This window comes from Nilaparvata lugens, chromosome 11 (genome assembly GCF_014356525.2).
Source record: "Nilaparvata lugens isolate BPH chromosome 11, ASM1435652v1, whole genome shotgun sequence".
In the NCBI taxonomy this organism is placed as follows: Eukaryota; Metazoa; Arthropoda; class Insecta; order Hemiptera; family Delphacidae; genus Nilaparvata; species Nilaparvata lugens.
Genome location: NC_052514.1, coordinates 40,207,225 through 40,230,221, shown reverse-complemented (window position 1 = coordinate 40,230,221; position 22,997 = coordinate 40,207,225).

Below are 22,997 nucleotides of genomic sequence, written 5' to 3'. Positions count from 1 at the left end.
TTGAATGAAAAGGACCAAGAAATTGTCAAAAACCACAGATTTATTGATACTTAGAAAGACTGGTTTCGGTTATTACACCATTGTCAATCTCTGATAAACTGAGTTTAAACAGTCTTTTTCATTCAATACAGAATAACCATTATATAATAAATTATACATTCCTGACTGTCGTCATTCCTTATAAATAACAACAATGGTTTCCAATCACTCAATTCTGACATTTAAAAGTGAATCACTTCCCGGAGGTTCGCAACCCACCTAAAGCTCATGAGAATTATATTTTCACTCAGTTTATCAGGGATTGACAATGGTGTAATAACCGAGACCGGTCTTTCTAAGTATCAATAAATCTGTGGTTTTTGACAATCTCTTGGTCTTTTTCATTCAATATGAATAATTACCACAATATCAACTTCTCAACTACACAAAGAGTAATGGTTATATTATCTAATAACGTATTTCATTAGAGCTACTTGATATGTTAGTTGAAAAGTAATTTAATAAGTTAAAAAAGTAGTGGACTATGAAGTACAATGTATCAAAATGAAAATTTTCATAAAAATTGCGACTACGCCTCGTTTTGGAAAGGCAATTTTCTGATTCCAGCTGTTTAAAGTCTAGAACTTAGCTATCCAAAGACCTTAAAGAGATATAGACCCACAATGACTATGCCTTCCCAATGATAGATCTTAAATGAAATTGAAGGCCGCCATTGGGGTACTTTAGCACGAGATATTATATTTATATAAATGTGTAATATCATAGATCACAAAGGCATTGGTATGTAATAATCTTATAGGTTGCCCCCTCAATGGCCGATTTCAATGCCAAGTACGACACTAGCGCTGCATGTGAGTCTATGCATCTTCAAGGTCTTTGCTTGAACCATACTCTAGCATAGAGGCTATATTGGCATTATCCTTAACCAAATCAAAAACAATATTACAAGTTGAAAATAGGATGAGAGTTCTAAAATTCCCCATGAATATGCTACAACTTTCAATAATTATTATTGGAACGTCTGTCGGCTACGTTACATAACACCACAGAATTAATAATAGCAACTACGTTGTTATTCTCATTATAGGAGATTTCTCTGATAACACCTAGCATCCGTCCAACATAACTAATATATAACCAGAACAAAAAGTCAGTGATTGGTGATAGGAGAGTGACAGAGAAAGAGAAAGTGCATCCCAGAATGCAACAACGCAACAGACAAAGACAGAGATTGAGTGTCGAAAAGTCGAGCAAACAAGATCAAGGTAGGGCTGCACTTTCGGGAAGTAGTGGAGAACAAGAATAAGAAGAAGTAGCAGAGAAAGAAGAAGGAGAAGAAAATAAGGAAGAAAAAGAGGAGCAGTGAGAGGGAAGTGGAGAAAGCGGAATCAGGAACTGGGCAATTACTTCACCAGAGACTATATTGCCACTTACGACAGGAGTGAGAGAGAGAACGAGGAACAATGTGGGAGTGAGTGAGAGAGAAGATAGGAGAGTAAGCCGATCTACCGGTAATGAACTTGAAACTGTGAAAGTGAAACTGAAACGGCCCCTCCCTTTCCAACGCCACCGCATCTTCTTGTTCTTGATCTTCTTCTTCCTCCTCTTCTTCTTCTTCTTCTTCTTCTTCTTCTTCTTCTTCTTCTTCTTCTTCTTCTTCTTCTTCTTCTTCTTCTTCTTCTTCTTCTTCTTCTTCTTCTTCTTCTTCTTCTTCTTCTTCTTCATCTTCTCCTCCTCCTCTTACTCCTCCTCCTCCTCCTTATCATCCTCCTCCTCCTCCTCCTCCTCCCCCTACTCCTCCTCCTCACGCCTGAAACAAGTCCATCAATCCGCACGAAAAAGAACAAATAAAAATAAGCAGCGTGGCGCCAGACTCACATGAATATTGCAATCAATTATCTGTGATGACGGTCGATTTCTTCAAGAAATCATCAATCTCCAGAGGTGATTCTTGAAGATTTCTTGAGGAAATCAGCTGTTGGAATCAACGCAGGTTATACTTACCTGTAATTTAGTAATTTCACCTTCCTGTCCTGTAATTACGGTATTGATTTTTGGAGGAAATGACGTGAAAGTAAAGTACGTTGTGTTTCCTCATGTGTTGGAAATGTAGAGTGCTGAGACGAAATTGTAACTTGTCTCAAAATATTGTGAAACAGGAGTGTGTGTACTAGAAATCTAAAGCTGCCTTTAATATTCACTTTCTTGATGAGGGCTACTACTCGTATCTACATAAACTAGTAGTTCTGTGAACAGTAGACCTCGCGCTCAGTAAGTAAAGGTGCGTACAGATATACGCGCCACGAACATGAGCAATTCACTTTTAATCAGCTGATGCCAAGCTTTTTATAACTGTATCTTACCGTTTCTGTAAAAATACAGATATAGTCAGCTGATTAAAAGTGAATTGCTCATGTTCGCGGCGCGTATATCTGTACGCACCTTTACATTGACCTGTTGTTATGTTTTCTCAAAAATTAATAAATAATTCATCAATTTGAAATGCTTAGAATAAATCCCAAATGAACATAGAGCTTTCTTGTCGTCCCGGAATGTGAGTGTGAGCGCCGTTATCAGGTTTGGCTGCAACTGTCTACAACGTTGATGGAAAGATACATTTTCAAGATGTTCTATGTTTTTGAACGGGTAGTATTATAGTCAACTGTCTACAACGTTGATGGAAACATACATTTTCAAGATGTTCGATGTTATTGAACGGGTAGTATTATAGTCCACTAGACAGCTGATTTATGATGAATAATATTGTAAAGTCTGATTTTTACTCTAATATTGGCGTATGAAGGAGGCTCCTTTTCCCTTTTATATTATCCTCGAAATGCAAAATTTCCAAAAACCGTGTATATACGTCGACGAGCAATTTGAAAAGGAACATACCTGTCAAATTTCATGAAAATCTATTAACGCGTTTCGCCGTAAATGCGCAACATATAAACATTTGAACATTCAAACATTTAAACATTAAGAGGAATGCCAAACCGTCGACTTGAATCTTAGGCCTCACTTCGCTCGGTTAATAATCACGTTCTTGGTAAGGTCTACTACTCGTTTTTACATAACCTATTTTTGGACAATTTCCATCCAAATTTGTGAAAGGAAAAGTTTTGGGCTTTGAGCCAGTTGTTACTCTCCCAATAATCCATAATTGAGAATGCATTGTATGTATCAATGCATGAATAAATAAATAAATAAAATTTAAATATCAAAGTACCCTTTTTTAAACTTTATTTTATCCCTCACAAGTCAACATGTTTGAACTTACAATATCATTTCAAAGTGAGTGTCATTTTCTCACCCACTTGTAAATGACATCTTTAGTAAAAACATATTGTGAGGAATAGAATTAAGTTGCAGAAAGTGTTCTTTAATTTTTAATTTTGATCTCAAGTACTCAAGCTTCATTTTGATCTTTAATTTTAAGCTGTGACTTACGAGTACACGCCGTACGCTTTTCATCCTTTTGTATGAGAAAATACAAGCTAATATTTTTGTAATTTCCCATTCTAATAACTAGCTGACTGCTGCACTAATATTATTAGTTATTAGTTTAAGAGCAATGTTATAATTCGGAAAAAGGGCTGAAACAGGAACTTCGGACGCTATTTTCCAACCGATAATCATGAAAATGGTACCAAATTGTTCAGAAAGATTTGAACATCTCGCGCTGTATCATGCACTAGGCCCCTGATGCTGATTATGAACCGTATACAGCTTACTATTTATAAATAATCTATAATTGACCGAGCGAAGTGAGGTCTAAGATTCAAGGTTTTGTATTTCTCTTTATGTTTATATTTTTATTTATATTCATGTTTTTATGTTCCGCATTTACAGCGAAACGCAGCAATAGATTTTTATGAAATTTGATAGGTCTTTTTGAATTTCGCGTCGACGTAAACATATAGTTTTTGAAATTTTGCATTTTAAGGATAATACAAAAGGAAAAGGAGTCCCTTTTTGAACGCCAATATTACCGTAAAAATCATACTTTAGAATTATTCATCATAAATCAGCCTGTCTAGTGGACTATAATACTACCGTTCAAAAACATCGAACATCTTGAAAATATATCTTTCCATCAACGTTGTAGACAGTTGCAGCCAGACCTGATAGAATGTTTAAAAACCTTGAAAAATTAATATTCAATTTGAAATGAATGGATCATTCTAAGTGCAAATCCATTTTTAGTAACTTGGATGATAATCTTCTGATACTTTATCATCCAGTCCTGAGCATTCAATAAATTCATTATTGTGTAGGTTGTCCGCTTGCTTGCTCGGTGCTCTACCAAGCTGCAAAGTTTTGTAATGAATAAATGAGCGTGTCGTTCTTATCATCACCAAACTTTCACTAGAATGTAATCGCGCTCGCACGCACACACACACACACACACACACCACACACACACACACACACACACACACACACACACACACACTAATGCATTCAACACGCAGCTTTCTATGTTAATCGCTGCGTTTTTAATGCTCTTCAAATGAAAGGTTTGTATGCAATCCTGTAATTATGATGTATTTTAGGCATATTTTGATAAATGCCATAATCACTGCGTTTTCAATGTACTTCAAATTTAATGTTCTCAGACGCATAGTCTAACTGGGGGAATTCAACTTTATCGATATGTTCTTTGTACTGTTCATGTGAAAATGTAATATTTATTTTGTTAAATATCAGATATACAGAGTGGGGCAGAGCCGATTGACGAGTTAGGAAGAGTTATAAGTAATGAACCGTTCAACTTGGAAAAAATTCTTCAATGGATTCAACTCAGTTTGGAATATAGTTTTATTGTTAATTTTTTGAAAATTATATCAGTTAAATGGCGGCCATAAGCAGCAATATGCTATTTTTGCGTATTTTGGCACACTGATATTGGTAAGGCCTGGATCTCTTCTCCGATTTACTCCTTTAGTTCTTCCAAGGTGTGTCGGCGATCTTTGAAAACTTTATTTTCGAGGTAACCCCATAGAAAAAGATCGCATATGCTTAAATCGGGTGAGCGTGCCAGCCACCTCAAGTCCACCCTTAGTGAGATAAGCCGCCCTGGGAACATTTGTCTCAACACATTCATTGAAATGCGCCCTGTGTGGGCTGTAGATTCATCCTGCCAAAACCATATTCCTCCCAAGTAATGTTCCTCAGGAAGTTCTTCCAATTTGGGGCGCAGAAACTAACATTGTCACATAACGCTGGGAGGTGACATTGACGGTGATGTTGCCATTCTCAAACAACTACTCACCCGATTTAAGCATATGCGATTTATTTCTATGAGATTAACTTAAGAATGAAATTTCCAAAGATCGCCCACACACCTTGGAAGAACTTGAGGAGCGAATCAGTGAAGAGATCCAGGCCTTACCAATCGTGCCAAAATACGCTACATCAGTGTATTGCTGCTTATGATATCCAACTGATATAATTTTCAAAAAAATTAACAATAAAACTATATTCCAAACTGAGTTGAATCCATTGAAGAATTTTTTCCAAGTAGAACGGTCCATTACTTATAAACCTTCCAAACTCGTCAATCGGCTCTGCCCCACCCTGTATGTACTTGTATTGTTATGCCAGGTTTAAATAAACGAGTTGAATTGAATATGCAATCCTGTATTCTCGTTTATCGGTCTGTTATATATATATATATATATATAAGAAGGAATGGTGATCGTTTTACAAATGTAGGAGCTAGTCACAATTATTCTACAAGACATGGTACCAATTTGCTACTTCCCCAACATCGTCTTGCCTTGTCTGAAGGGGATATAAATGTCACTGGTATTAAAATTTATAATAAATTACCAGATAGCTTGAAGTCGATTAATAATGATGCTTTGTTCGAAAAAAAACCTTAAAAAGTTTGTTGTAGAAGGAGAGTTTTACTCGTTGAATGAGTTTTTGTCTGGCTGACTTTATCTGACCTTTTATTATGTTAACTAAATCAAAAAAAAAAACATGTTACCTATGTGTATATATTTGTACTTATGACGACTGTGATATACAGACATTTCTTGTTATTGTATTTATGCAGAAAATAAAGAATTTGAATTTGAATTTGTATACAGCTGAAAACGGATTTTCAGAATAATAAGAAAACTATGATTGATTGATTGATTGAGTACTTTATTTATGTAGATTACAATATATATACTGGCTTATACACTTATATACAATAGCTTACAATACAGCAAAATTATAGATGAATTTACATAATATAGACTAAGAAAATAACTATTGAACTGTATATGATATGAAAAAGCAATTTGTAATATAATAACTATAGATAATAATCATATTGTTATGCATCTACATAAATTGGCGGAGCTTTGGACATATCAATGTCCATTCTTTGGGAAGAATATTAAAAATATCATATACAAGTATTAAGAAATAAGAATATTAAAAATATGAATGAGAGAAGAAGGAATATAAGAAAATGTAAGGATGTTTATAAGGAAATGTAGGGATAAGCATAATGGATGTTTTGAACAGACGATGAAGAAGAAAGAAATGAAGGAGAAGAATAAACTGATGCAGGGACTTGAAAAGAGTATTGGACATGCATTTAGTAGTATAATCAATTATCAGTGGAAGAATCATGTTATTGTTATACTGCACAATTAGCCGGGTTGATAGAATTGGCTAACTCGGAACTCGCTGACTCCATGTTAAACTGCCATATGAATCAATGCTACACCGATCAGAACAGTTCTGATTCATACGGCAGTTTAACATGGAGTCAGCGAGTTCCGAGTTAGCCAATTCTATCAACCCAATTAGCCTACTTCATTACTGGAGGATTTATTACTGTCAATTCGATGAAGAACTATAGAAACTAAACTGAATGAAGCTTCTCTAAAAAATAGAATTATTTCATTATTTTGTTGATGAGGGTCATTTCAAGCATCGAATTGACGCACCAATCGCAAGCAAGTTCCATATTTTAACACCTACTAGGACACGCCTCCAAACTCTCCTACTCTCTCCTGATTGGTCGACACTTTCAAGTGCGACTGTTTTCGAATTCGGCCAATAGATAGCACCAGGTGCTGGGTAAATATTGTACATTGTAATTCTTTTCTGATAGATCAAATGAAATGGTACTTCAGACTAGACAACTACGTTCATGAAACTTACGGATTTGAATTACGGTATTTTTTAAAAAAACTAGAAAGTAGAAGAAGAAGAAGACAGGAGAAGGAGAAAAAGAAGAAGAAGAAGAAGAAGAAGAAGAAGAAGAAGAGAAGAAGAAGAAGAAGAAGAAGAAGAAGAAGAAGATGAAGAAGAAGTGGAAACCATCACCACAAGGGAGAACGTCTTGTCTTTTTTGCATGTTGTTTTTTCGTTGGGTCCACACCACGCCTAAAAGACAGGTCCAGTAGATGAAGAAAGATTAAAAAACTGGTCCTCTAAGATCTCAGCTCCAAGCTGCACACACACACTCTTGTTTCAGGCCTTTTTCGATTGACATTTAAAAGGCTCTTCTTCTCTCCAAAGGGGATAACGAAGCGCGGTATTGGGGAGAATTGAGAAGTAGGAAGGTAGGGGGAGAAGTAGAGGATATGGTTGATGAGTAGTATCCAAGATTCTGAGATCACAAAAGGATAGCGAAGCGATATTGGGAAGAATTGAGAAGTAGGAATGTAAAGAAGAAGAAGATGAAAGATGTGTGGTATCCAAGATTGAAAAAAGGAAGATGCTGGATGAAAGACGATGATAGTTTATGATATGGAGTGAAATGTCTAGAATAATTAATCAATATTTTCTATAATTCAAGCACACACGGATCTACTTGGGCTCATCATATTTGTTTTGTTCTCCATTGTTTTTCATATCTTTCTACCGAACGAAGTGAGGTCTAAGATTCAAGTGACGGTTTGGCATTTCTCTTAATGTTTAATGTTGCGCATTTATGGCGAAACGCGGTAATAGATTTTCATGAAATTTGACAGGTATGTTCCTTTTTAAATTGCGCGTCGACGTATATACAAGGTTTTTGAAAATTTTGCATTTCAAGGATATTATAAAAGAAAAAAGGAGCCTCCTTCATACGCCAATATTAGATTAAAAATCAGACTATAGAATTATTCATCATAAATCAGCTGACAAGTGATTACACAGATATGTGGAGAAGCCAGTCTATTAATGTATTTGTATAAGGTCTATAGTTTCAATCAAAAACCTTGAGGAGGTATGCATCTTTAAGCTGGGTTTACACCAAAGTTATTAACAAAATGTTAATAACTTAATCCTTATAGATTCTATTAGATTGAACGCAAGTTGACAAACAAAAATTTTCATCATGTGTATGATAAGTTATGTTCAATCTAATATAATCTGTAAAGATTGAGTTATTAACATTTTGTTAATAATTTGTGTCTAATTGCAGCTTCAAGGTCTTTGGTTTCAATATTTTGTTTTGCAGTCATGGTATTATTATGCGTGTCCATCAGTATCAATATTCTCACATTCGAAAAAACTAATTTAATAGGTGATTAAAAATAATCAAATGAACTAAATAATGCTGAAGAATTATAATATTTTTGATTGAATAAAATTTTTATTAGATGGAAAGATTATCACGGAACTGGATGAATATTATATAATTTATGGAATAGAAATATATTCTAATCATTGTTTAAATTAACATAAATATTAATAAATTATGGAAGACAAATTCAAACGTGAACTGACTTTGTTAACATTTAAAACAGTTGACATCACGTACTTGTGGATGAGAATACTGCGTGAGGTCTACTGTTCACAGAACTACTAGTGGAAATTGTGAAGTGAGTTTATTAATCTAATAAATTTGAATATAGAGGAGCAGGAGAAGAGAATGAATAATAAATTACATGGAAAAAAGAGTGAAGGAAGATTGAGATATAGATAGAAGGAAGAGTAAAATGATGAGGAGAGAGTTAAGAAGACGTGACGGAGAAATGTGATGAAAAGAGAGAAATTGATAAATATCAGTAAGAACCGGAAGGTGAGGAAACAGTGATAGAGAGATGTGATAAAGCATGAAAATGGAGGAACGTGAGGATATAGAATAGAAAGAAACTAAGACGAAAAAGGATGAGGAGAAAGTAAAGGTGAAGTAGAATGAATAATATAATAAAGGAGGATTACAAGGATAAAAAAATATTTATTTATTTATCTATTTATTCCATTGGCATTACAGATCATAATTATAATAAATATAATATGATTGGGAGAAGACAACAGGCATAGCCCAAAACTGTCTTCTCCCAAATTTTTACAAATAAAAGTTTCAAAAATCTGATGTGGCGCACTCACAACTTTCCTTGCCGTTATGAAAATTGATCACCTGACGCTAGTGTAAACGCGCATCTCAAGTCTACTATTCAAAGATTTGAGCCAGCTGGTGACAGGGCAATAACGCTGGATACACACGAGATCTGCTATCTCTTCATAGTGAATGATTTAATAGAATCAACAGTTTGCAATTGAATGATTACATTTTCTCAAATTTCAAGCTTATTTTCAATTTTAGGTGAAAATGTTACTGGACATTAATTGAAGAGATGTCCATGCTCAATCGTTTCCACTAGAAATTGTTTGTTTAAATTGTATCTGAAGCCTGATTATTGAGAATCTAAAATCAAACTTTGGATAGATGGGGCGGAGCTCCTGAAATTTTTACAGATATGGGACTTGTGGCAGTTGATAGAGCTTATCGATGACTATTGCAGGTATAACTTAATTTAAAATCGTTCGAGCCGTTTTTGAGAAAATCACGAAAAACCCTGTTTTTGACAACATTTTCGCCATTTTATCCGCCATCTTGAATTGCATTTGATCGAAATTGTTCGTGTCGGATCCTTATAGTGAAAGGACCTCAAGTTCCAAATTTCAAGTCCTTCCGTTAATTGGGAGATGAGATATCGTGTACACACATACAGACCAATACCCAAAAACCAGTTTTTTGAACTCAGGGGACCTTGAAACGTATAGAAATTTAGAAATTGGGGTACCTTAATTTTTTTCGAAAAGCAATACTTTCCTTACCTATGGTAAAAGGGCAAGGAAAGTAATACTAATCCAATAGTATAAAACTATTGAGTCCTATGGAATGAATACTTGAAAAAGTGTTCTTGAAACTTGAAAGTATCAGTAACTTGTAACTTCTACCACAGATTCAACAGCTTGTCTGTGCTTCTACAGAGAAATATTGATAGTTACAGATATACAATCTTCAGCCGATACAGCAATGTCTGTAATTTATTTCTACAGTCTTATGTGAATACAGAAAGTACCTGAATAATGAGTACTGTATAATATAATTCCACAACTCAACATAAATAGGTATAGCCATCCTATCCCTCTACTTGTCTATGAGTACAACCAAGAAGATGGCGGACCTGCCGAAAGATCTCGTTGTCAAAGTGAGTGATTAATTCATTTATTGTAAAATATCTGACTGCTAGTCGTTTTTTACTTTCCTTGCCCTATTACCATAGGTAAGGAAAATATTGCTTTCCGAAAAAAATTATGGTACCCCAATTTCTAAATTTCTATACGTTTCAAGGTCCCCTGAGTCCGAAAAAGTGGTTTTTGGGTATTGGTCTTTATGTGTGTGTGTGTGTGTGTGTATGAGTGTATGTGCGTCTGTGTGCACGATATCTCATCTCCCAATTAACGGAATTACTTGAAATTTTGAACTTAAGGTCCTTACGATATAAGTATCCGACACGAACAATTTCGATCTGATGCAATTCAAAATAGCGGCTAAAATGGCGAAAATGTTGTCAAAAACAGGGTTTTTTGCAATTTTCTCGAAAACGGCTCCAACGATTTTGATCAAATTCATACCTAAAATAGTCATCGATAAGCTCTATCAACTGCCACAAGTCCCATATCTGTAAAAATTTCAGGAGCTCCGCCCCATCAATGCAGATAGATTCCCTATTATCAGGCTTCAGATACAATTGAAACAAAAAAAATCAAGTGGAATAGATTGAGCATGAAAATCTCTACAATTAATGTTCAGTAACATTTTCACCTAAAATTGAAAATAAGCTTTAAATTCGAGAAAATGTGATTATTCAATTGCAAATTATTGTTGATTCTATTGAATCATTCACTATGAAGAAATAGCAGACCTCATGTGTGTCTCCAGCGTTATTGCCCCTGTCACCAGCTTTAAATCTTAGAATTGTATTAGTTTACTTAGAATTGTATTGGAGGGTTAAGTGTAAGAGAGGGCCGACTGCGCCCTAACTTCGCCCTCCTAGGTTTTTAATAAAGGCAGCTAATCAATCAATCAATCAATCAGCTGGCTCAAATCTTTGAATAGTAGACTTGAGATGCGCGGGAACACTAGCGTCAGGTGATCAATTTTCATAACGGCAAGGAAAGTTGTGTGAGTGCGCCACACCAGATTTTTCTAATAGCAAAAAGTGATTTAATAATAAGCAGTTCGTGATGGAAAACAACATTGAAGAAATATAATTCCCTTCAAAATACTTCTGATTGTCAAACTGTATTCTTCGGAAATAAAATTCTCTTTAGAATACATCCATCTGTAGTAATTCAATAATGTAACCAGCAGAACTTGGAGAGTTGAGAATCTCACGTAAAACACGTTAAGACGGTCATGAAAGTTCCTTTTCCGAATCAGTTTACTTCAACATTGTTGAAATTGAAATTGAAGTCCAGACACTTTATCTTGTTCTAATATCACAGTGTTGTACTCAATTTCTTATCTGGGCATCTTAAACATGACGTTCTAAAACCAATGTGCTTTAATCCTCCATTGTCCGGTATCCTATAATGTATGGAATACTAAACGACTCTATTACGTCATACGTGCCTCATCGACAGAATTGAGGTCGACTATTAGAAATATCGATAGATCAATCTATGATTGATAACATCGATAAATAATTCATAGTCAACTACTGGCGCAGTTCGGTATCTGAATACGAAAGCAGTTTTTAACTGTAACTCGAAAACAATGATTTAATAATTCAGTGATGGTTTATTGGGAACAGCTGTTCAACACAGGAAGCTGTAATTCGAATAGGATTCGTGGTACCAGTTTTGGATAACATAACACTCTTTATCACAAACATTAATTTTTCCTACAGTTACGTTGAAAAGTGGCCATTGCTGCACTGATTACAGAATGCAAAGAATCACTTTTCCGCTCTAGGCGGGAAAATTTTCTGCACTCCAGATTTGCAACATGGCAACGCAAAATACTTAGTAGGTTATATGGAGCAACAGTGCAGCAAAATCAAAATGAAGTTGGTAACAGTGACTGGGCTGCTATAGTGAGCAGAGGTGCAACGAAGCACAACGCGCTAATTATTACTATTATATATTATAACCAAGGACAACGAGGACTTTAGGATTTTAGGATTAAGGTTTTTATCAATAATAAAATTACACAGAAAAACATTTGATGCATTTCAGGCAATTTTACCCATAATTACCCACTTTTCATATTCAATGGTAACTGTAGGAAAAACTTAATGTGAAATACGTGCGCAAAGTTCCTCTGCTGCACTCAAGAAACCATTCCGTTTCTTTCGGTGCAGCAAACTGTCACTTTGCGCACTAGTTGCACAAATAACTATTGTGGTCTCTGTTGGATAACATAATACTTTTCATCAAAAATGTTTCGGGTTTGAGGGATTTTTGATTCGGTGTTCAAATTTTTGTAGCAAATTGTTTGAATAGTGATAGTTGAAGCACAATAGAGTATATTAAGTACTCACCCTTTAAATCCAGTGTTTCAAATTGTTGTAGCAAATTATTTTAATAGTGATAATTTAAATACAATAGAATACATCAAGTACCCTTTTATTTCATCACCGCACTACTAGTTTCAACTCTTCAAGACCCATTTTCAAGTGTAAAAATCTGGTGTGGTACACTAACACAACTTTCCTTGCTCATATTTGAAACTACGATCAGACTTCTTGTATATGTGTATATATAATTGTTTTCAGAGTACTTTTTCTTTGTGTGAATTGTGAAATTCGATGATTTTTTTCAGTCGTCATTTTTTTAAAGTCGTCAAAACAGCTGTTCTACAGATGAAATATTTCGACTATGTGTTCTTTTTATGAACTGCGCTACCTACCTACCTACCTCATGCACGAGAAGGAAGTTACTAAGTCCATTTTCCAAGGATGGAGTGGACCCCCCCATTGGTTTCCCAGAAAGGAGACTCATGCCAGTTGATAGAGCAGAAAAATAACTATACAGGGTATGAATTTGAAAAAAATCGGTCAGGTTATTTTTGATAATACCGTGAAAAACATGGATTTTTAGTCATTATCCGCCATTTTTCTCAAGAATATTATGGAGCTCCTGAAATTTTCCCAGAAATGAGACTCATGTCAGTTGATAGGGCTTATAAATAGCTATCCATGGTATAAATTTGAAGAAAATCGTTAGAGCCGTTTTCGAGAAAAACGTGAAAAACATGGTTTTTTAGTAATTATCCGCCATTTTTTCCGCCATCTTGAATTGGATTTTATTGAATTTCTTATTGTCGGATCCTCTTAGTATAAGGACCTTAAGTTTAAAATTTCAAGTCAATCGGTTAATTAGGAATGGAGTTATCGTGTTCACAGACATACACACATACACACACATACACACACACACACATACATACACACACAGCCCAACACCCAAAAATCATGTTTTTGGACTCAGGGGACCTTGAAACGTATAGAAAACATGAAATTAGGGTACCTTAATTTTTTTTGGAAAGCAATACTTTCCTTACCTATGGTAATAGGGCAAGGAGAGTAAAAAGGGTTGAAGACAAGTGAGTTGATAATGTTTCATCATTATCCACAGCTCCCATCTTTTTCATGATTGTCTACTTTTCAACATAGGCCTACTGTCTAGGTTTCGGACAATCGCCGTATGGACATGGTGGATGCTTCCATGTTCCACCCTACATGAAGGCCAAAGCAAAGAAAACTTATATGATAAAACTTGAAGATTGATTAATTATTTATGGTCAAAGCGTCTGTGATTACAGATTCGTTTTATTGGATTCTTTTCTTCATCAAACAATAGTTTAATACTACCCTATTATATTAAGCAAGCAATGTCTGTATTTATATATCTGGTTATTTATGTTTCACGGATCTCGAAAACGGCTCTAACGATTTTCACGAAATTTGGAACATAGTAGGTTTATGATATAAGGATTCGATTGCACTAGGTCTCATTCTTTGGAAAACTCCCTGAACGACATTAAAAGGATAATTCATCCTCGGCTGAAACAGCTGTGGATAGTAAAAAAGTCAGTGAGCGAGTGAGTATGTGAAAAATCGAAATATCGCATCCCCGGAAAGGGTAATTCATCCTTGGAAAACAGATGATAATTTCGTCGTCTATCAATAACAGAAGATGCGTGTGCCTGCAATACCTACTCAAGTAATAGTAGGTATTGGTGCCAGTGTGGGAGAGACAGAATTACTTCCAGCTGTGTAATCATAACCAATCAGCGAGATATTTTATCTAGCTAGACAATTTAATCGATTTGATCAACATAATCTGATTTGTCGACATGATAATCCTCCTAAACTAGAGTATATCATAATTTTCAAAGTTGATCATTATTTGACAATTTCAAGTGATGAGTGAGTGTTAAGCCGCGTTTACACCGAAGTTTCAAACAAAAAGTTGCAAACTTTTATTGCAAACAGCAGTTGCAAACAGTAGTTTCAAATAAAAGTTTGCAACTTTTATTTCATGGTTTTATTTCCATGTTTCATGAAAATGTTTTCAACCTTGATTATGACTCGCCTATGTTCTGGTTCCTGGGATCAGTCCTTCCGAGGATGTCAAGTGTCGAGGATGTCATTTTAGCCGCGGCGGCGTGTGTCGTGTTGTCAAAGCAACGTAGGCCGAGACGATACTGGGTGAGGCCGTCTCTGAATTCCAGAGCTACGTACAGTGGAAACGACCTGTTGGACGATTTAAATAGAGATGATGTCGACCCTCTATCAGGTGAACTGAGAACAGACGGAAGTTTTAAAAACTTTGTAGAATGACCAGTGAGGATTTTGAATATATAACTTTAATGATTGGTCACAAAATTTCGAAAATGGATACGAATTACCGAAAGGCTATTTCTGTAACGGAAAAACTAGCCGTAACCTTGCGTTTTTTAGCTACCGGAGATTCATACACAAGCTTGAATTACCTGTTCAAGATATCAAAATCAACCATATCTTGTTTGTACCTGAGGTGTGCGAGGCTTTAATAGATCTTCTGAAGGATAACATAAAGGTAAGACGTTATAAGTAGACTATACATAGCTATATTTGTTATTTTGACAGCCATTTTTAAATAATATAATATAAAATATTGTTGTTAACACTCAGAACCTGTTTAAGAACCCCCCGCTCTCGCCCCTAAAAGGTCCTAGGGTATTTTATGGCAAATATATTTTTATAATTTTAAGCAATAAATCTACTACTGGTATTTCGCTTTATTTGTACCAGAAGTGTGTGCTGCTCTGATACTAGACGCTAATGCTTGTATTATAGAGTCGAGACAGGGTGGTTCGAGTGATCACGTGAGTGAGAGTGGAGGTGGCAGCGTAGGGGATGGCGGGGAAATGTTTCTGTTCGTGTTCAACGGCACATAGTGACCGAAACTAGTGTTGCAAACAAAAGTTTGCAACTCCCTTTGATCTTTACCGACTTCAGGTGGAAACAAAAATTTCTGTTGCAAACACTGAAAAACTGTTTGCAACAGCGAAATGTTTCGTCTAAAAATGCGCGTTTTTAGAGATGTTTGCAACTTCTGTTTGCAACTCGTGTTTCAAACTCCGGTGTAAACGCGCCTTTATTTTGTTATTCAATTTGGTTTGTATATAATCTAAATTATAATTCTTCTGTTTTCAAATGCTTATACAGAAAATTGAATCTGAATTCAAGTGTATGGAACATAACCTACTTTCTGGACTATTTATGGTGTATTAATCAAAATTCGGGGAAAAAACAGTTTTGGGCTGTGCCTGTTAGTAATTCCCCAATCATTTTAAAGAATTGTGTTCGGTTTATCAAAAGTCAATAAATAAAAAACAAGCGAAGGTCGGTGCCCCGATATTTGCTATTTAACATTAGCTCAATACTTTGAGCTTCAATTCGACACTTGGTATGTCTTTTGTTTTATTTTACACTTGAAAATGTCTCTTGAAGAGTTGTAACTAGCTATGTTGTGAAAAATGGAAAGGTACTTGATGTGTTCTATTGTGTTTGTATACTTTCAACTTCTCAACTACACAAAAAGTGAAACTTTCAGTGGCTCTTAAAATAAACGTGAATTGGCATAGTGATAATTAATTGTATGTGGGTTGAAGTAAAAAAAAGACTAGCTACGTCCTCTGAGAATAGACTGTAAAAAACGAAGAAATGATACAAATGACACTCAATCAAACAATTTATCAGGTTTTGAATTTAATTGGATTTGAGAATGTGGATAATGAATTGAGATTTCTGAACTTGTGGACGATATCCTGTTTATCTATATATATAAAAGCGAAATGGCACTCATTCACTAACTGACTGACTGACTCACTCACTCACTCACTCACTCGCATAACTAAAAATCTACCGTACCAAAAACGTTCAAATTTGGTAGGTATGTTCAGTTGGCCCTTTAGAGGCGCACTAAGAAATATTTTGGCAATATTTCAACTCTAAGGGCTGTTTTTAAGGGTTTAAAGTTCGTCTTTTAGCATGTATATTCTTCTTCTCCCAATCTCTTAATTATAATTGAAATTTCCATATCATATGTTACTATAGAGCTATAATCTAGATAGAGTACCTCTTCGAAACAGTTGTTAACTGGCAACTAAATTAATAATTTTGTCAGGTTGGCATTAAGTTGAGTTGACTTTGTTAGGTTGGCACCAAGTTGAAGATTTAAATGCATTTATCGCGGAAAAATTGATTGGGCACTGCTACTTCAATCCTGGGAATATTATATTACTAGACGTATATGGCGAGCGAAGCGAGCCTGACGGCTAGTAGTTTATAATACAATTTGGAGATAAAGAGTGTATGCCGCTCACTAAAGATGTTCTCTCACTAAAGGTATGCAGTTTAAAATTAGTTACCGTATATTGAACAACGTTTTTGAATAAATTGATATAAATGTTTTATCACAGAAGAGAACATCAAATGGAAGCAATAGCTAATCTCAGACAATAACTAATGAAAACAGCTAATGAAAAACTGCTTGATGAACTTACACAAGGTACAGAACCTTTTTCAAGGGCCACATTCATTGGCTGACGCACTCCCGAGATAAAGAACTATTAATAGAACAAATAAACATCATTATCAGTAAGATTCCATCACACTCTCAACCGGATTAAAGATATTTTATTTGATTGATCTAAGAATGTTATATATTATCACTAGCCGTCAGGCTCGCTTCGCTCGCCATATCCGTCTAGCAAGGGGGCTCCGCCCCCTGGACCCCTGACTGGATCGTCCAAGAATGAAATCAGCAGGCTCGCTTCGCTCGCCTGCATTTCATTTGAGCATTTTTATCATAATTATGTTAGGACAATCCAGTCGGGGGTCCAGACTAAACGTCTGGCTAAACGTATATTGCGAGCGAAGCGATCCTGACGGCTAGTAATATAATATTCCCAGGATTGAAGTAGCAGTGCCCAATCAATTTTTCCGCGATAAATGCATTTAAATCTTCAACTTGATGCCAACCTAACAAAGTCAACTCAACTTAATGCCAACCTGACAAAATTATTAATTTAGTTGCCAGTTAACAATTGTTTCGAAGAGGTACTCTATCTAGATTATAGTTCTATAGTAACATATGATATGGAAATTTCAATTATAATTAAGAGATTGGGAGAAGAAGAATATACATGCTAAAAGACAAACTTTAAACCCTTAAAAACAACCCTTAGAGTTAAAATGTTGCCAAAAGATTTCTTAGTGCGCCTCTAAAGGGCCAACTGAACATACCTACCAAATGTGAACGTTTTTGGTCCGGTAGATTTTTAGTTCTGCGAGTGAGTGAGTGAGTGAGTCAGTCAGTCAATCAGTCAGTCAGTCAGTCAGTCAGTGAGTGCCATTTCGCTTTTATATATATAGATTACGATTGGTTTTCATTACTTCATAAAACTAGGCTATCACAGATAATTTGATGTAATGTATTATCGTTTGAAGTATGATGTACATCTTATTGTTAAAGAAAGGAATTGGCTTAAACCTGAAGGGTATAGGAATAGGAGAAAAACGAATGATCACTTATGAAATAATAAACTGATTACCTTGAAATTTTGCATAAAGATTCTTAATTTACAGAGGATGGTTATCGGCCTATTCTCAATCCTTCAAGATTTCAGTACATCAAGTTTACATGTAATTTAAACAGACCCTTGCCGAGCACGGGTCACCTCCTCGTCATAAATATAATATTAATAACATTGCCCAATTCATATTTTAGAACTAGTAATTGATATTCAACATAGATTGTCATGATGTGTAATACAATCAGAAAACCTTTTATCAATTCATCGATTTTTCAAAGATAACATAGCCCACACGTGGCGTAACGTCTTTCCCACGATATCACTCTTCCCTTATCGTCGTCAAAACAAACTATCTACTAATGAAGGTTGAATCATTGGTTTGCGTCTCAAGTTATTAATGAGGCATCTGGAATCTGATTGACAGCAACTCCAAATTTATTGCATTTTGGCAATGAAGTATTGAACCGAGACGCGATAAAGCCATGAGAAACGTAAACATTGAGCTTTTCCTGTCTAGGAAACAGTGCACATTTCTTTTGTCTGCCTTATCGCTTCCAGAGCTCGCAAAATAATTTCATTGAATGCTATGCAGTCGTCTCCAATTAGATTTTTATTGTTCTCTATTCAATCGTGAGGACTGTAAATAGACTAGTATTATCTCAGTCATGGGTTAGTAACGAGGTAATTTAGATTATAGGGGATCATAATTTTAATGATAATGTTTTTGAACTGACACACGATGAAAATGAATAATTGAAAACTTATTGAGAGCAATTTATATCACTAATTATAATTATACACTCATCAGTGACCAGACACACATGTACAAGACATATTTGTGAATTGTAATACTATGTGAAATCAGTAATAAAACTAGATTTAGACTACAGTTTAAATCTATAATAGTCTAGTACTATGAATGGTCACTCTTATAGTACTCTCTATAAAAAAGAAATGGCACTCCCTCACTCACTGACTGACTCACTGACTCACTCACTCGCAGAACTAAAAATCTACCGAACCAAAAACGTTCAAATTTGGTAGGTATGATCAGTTGGCCCTTTAGAGGCGCACGAACGGATTTGGAAAAAATTCCAAAGATACGCCCAGAATCTGTGTTTTTCCAGCGTTTTCTCAGCTTTATCGAGAACAGATGAACAGAAATTGTTCAAATTCAGTACAGAAGCTAAGCTAGGGTGTAATAATGTTGTGTTAGAAGGAATTTGCGATAACGCCAAAGATACGCCCAAATTTAGCGTTTTTTTTTTTTGCTTTTTCTCAGATTTATCGAGAACAGATGAACAGAAATTGTTCAAATTTAGTACAGAAGTTCAGCTAGGGTGTAATAATGTTGTGTTAGAAGGAATTTGAAATAACGCCAAAGATACGCCCATAATTAGCGTTCATCAAGTAATAGACAGAAAATGTTCAAATTTGGTACAGAGGTTTAGCTAGGGTTTAAAAATTTTGTGATGAGGTGACTTTAAAATTTCATCAAAGATAAGCCCAAAATCAGCGTTTTTTTCAACGTTTTTCTCAGCTTTTCTGCGTTTTCTCAGTACTTCGACTTTCTGATGGAAAGAAGCATGCTCAAATGAAAAATGCAGGCGAGCGAAGCGAGTCCGCTGATCTCATTTTTGGACGATCCAGTCGGGGGTCCAGGGGGCGGAGCCCCCTGGCTAGACGGATATGGCGAGGGAAGCGAGCCTGACGGCTAAGTATTGAAATATTTACGTATCACTGAATGACCCTATACTGTAAAAATACAACATCATATAAGTTCGATGATATAAGGATATAATATGTAGGGTAACCTATTTCGGATTATGTGTAACCTTATCTAAATTTGGAAGAGAAATAGCATAAGGCTCCCTATCATTTTTATGATGTACTTCCTGTATTTATCAATAAAGAATAAAGAATATAAAATATTCAAACTATACTGTACCTACAAAACTAATATTGCTAATCAATTTTGAAAAAAACTAATCAAATTTTATAGAAAGATTTCTTATCTATTTCGTAAAGAAGAGACATAAAATACTATTTTCCTGTCCACTATCTCCACATAGATAATATGGAGATAATTACAATCAGCTAATTGCATGACCTAATCAATGAAAGAGTAGTAATTCTAGTAGTAATTCCATCCTCCCGACTTTATCTTGACTGGTTTCAACAAGAAGAAGTCAAGTTTCTACTTGATTTTGATATTTAGAAGGGTACGGAGATCTTTTGTATCTCCTTCCTTTTTTAAAGGAAGTTGATTGATAACCCAACAAGAATATTATTATAATAAAGAGGAAGCTTTTTACAAAGAAATCCATTGTTCAAGTCGACATGTAGTAACAAATACATCTCTTGCCTCTTATTTCTTCTTTTTCTATTCAATTAGTCAATACTTATTCACCAATTGATAAATACAAGGGAAACTTTATTTTGGTAATTATTCAAAAATCGTTTCAAAAATGAACGAGTATGAATCTGTGGGTAGATGACACAAGTTGATAAGTCACATTTTTGACCATATTGAGTTATGCATTTGGTTGTGTTCAGAAAAATTAGATCCATAAGATGGTATAATAGCTGAGATATAGGCTTTGCTCAAGCCTGATAGAGCATTTTCTTCCAAACCCCAAGTTGACAATAATATTGATAAGTACATAATATCTCAACACTCTTCTACCAGTTTGTATTATAATCCAATTATCAGAAGATGGCAAAATATGATAAGTGTATGTACTGGTAGGCAATTATAAAATCTGAAAATCAATAACCTCGTATATTGAGAACTACATAACCCATTCAACTTTGCAAACAGTTCAAGTTTGGTTAACTTGATCTATACTTGTGAATAATTTAAATTAATTGTTAAAAAATATATTCAAATTTCAAAATAATCGATTTTTAAGATATTTCCTATACTGTCATAGTGATTTGAAACATTTGGCAGATAGCAAAACATGATATCTCTGACATCACTTGCAAAATTTCTCAATAGTTAATTTAAATAAATGTTTTATTCCTCGATATTTTATACTTTTTAAATAGTCAAAGATCAGTTGATTATAATAGTGTGAAATGGGTAAGAAAAAATATGATAGATAATTTCAAAGACCTTAAAGATGCATAGACTCACATGCAGCGCTAGTGTCGTACTTGGAATTGAAATCCGCCATTGAGGGGGCAACCCATAAGATTATTACATACCAATGCCACTAATGCCTTTGTGATCTGTAGTATTACTAATATTTCATACATAATATCTCCTGCTAAAATACCCCAATGGCGGCCTTCAATTTCAAGTAAGAGCTATCATTGGGAAGGCATATGCATTGTGGGTCTATATCTCTTTAAGGTCTTTGGATAATTTTTGCAGCTATGCCAAACTTTCAAATTGCTCTCCTGAAAAGTTTACAAATCATGAATTATGAGCTTGTGTCATCTACCCACAGAAATGATAATATGTAGGATTAGAAGAATGAGATATTGTTGTTATTAATACCACTAGGCTTTTCCTGATTTGGAGGTTTTCCTATAGCCTCCATTCCAGTGTGTTCTCTAACTGATTTCGAGGTGGGTTTTTTTGGTTGTGAATTTTTTGTCATTTGAGCTTTAATATAATAAAAAGATTTGATAACACAACTATAGTGGTATTGACAACATCAATGTCTTATACTCTTAATTATGGAGAAATACCACGATAGCTCTTGCCTTTGAATTATGGGAGATTGAAACCACGAAACTTCTTCTCATACAATCAATTAATATGTAGGAATAGAAGAAATATGTACTGATAACATATATAAGAATGGAGGAGCGAAATTTGAGTGAATTAAGATCAATGTTTAAATTCGGAAAAAAGGCTGAAACAGGCACTTCGTTCTTGCGTGTTTCGGACGCTAATCTCCAACCGATAATCATGAAAATGGTACCAAATTGTTCATAAAGATTTGGACATCCGGAGCCTTACCTCAGAAATCCAATTTTCCAACTACTAGTAGTTCTGTGAACAGTAAACCTCACGTAGTATTCTCTTCCACAAGTACCTGATTGAAACTATAGACCTTAATAGCCAGTAATAGACTGGCTTCTCCACACTTCTGTGTAATCACTTGTCAGCTGATTTATGATGAATAATTCTATAGTCTGATTTTTACTCTAATATTGGCGTATGAAGGAAGTTCCTTTTTCCTTTTATATTATCCTTGAAATGCAAAATTTCCGAAAACCTTGTATATAAGTCGACGCTCAATTAAAAAAGGAACATACCTGTCAAATTTCATGAAAATCTATCACCGCGTTTCGCCGTAAATGCGCAACTTATAAACATTTAAACATTAAGAAAAATGCCAAACCGTCGACTTGAATCTTAGACCTCACTTCGCTCGGTCAATAAAATTACATAAAAAGCCGATGAATCATTCAATCATTTGCAATTTTATATAATTGTACAAATATGATTTTTTCTGCAGTGAATACTTAAACTATGAATATAAAACAAGATTAACAGAAATAATGTGATAAATTTTAAAAATTATTTAATAGCATAGACAATTATTTTGCTGGCTAGCAATGAGAAAGCCAACCAATGAGAGAGTACCTTTAGTGATGTCCACGTTATAATGGCAGTGGGGAAAGATAGGAGATCAACCTTGCCGATCCTCTGTCT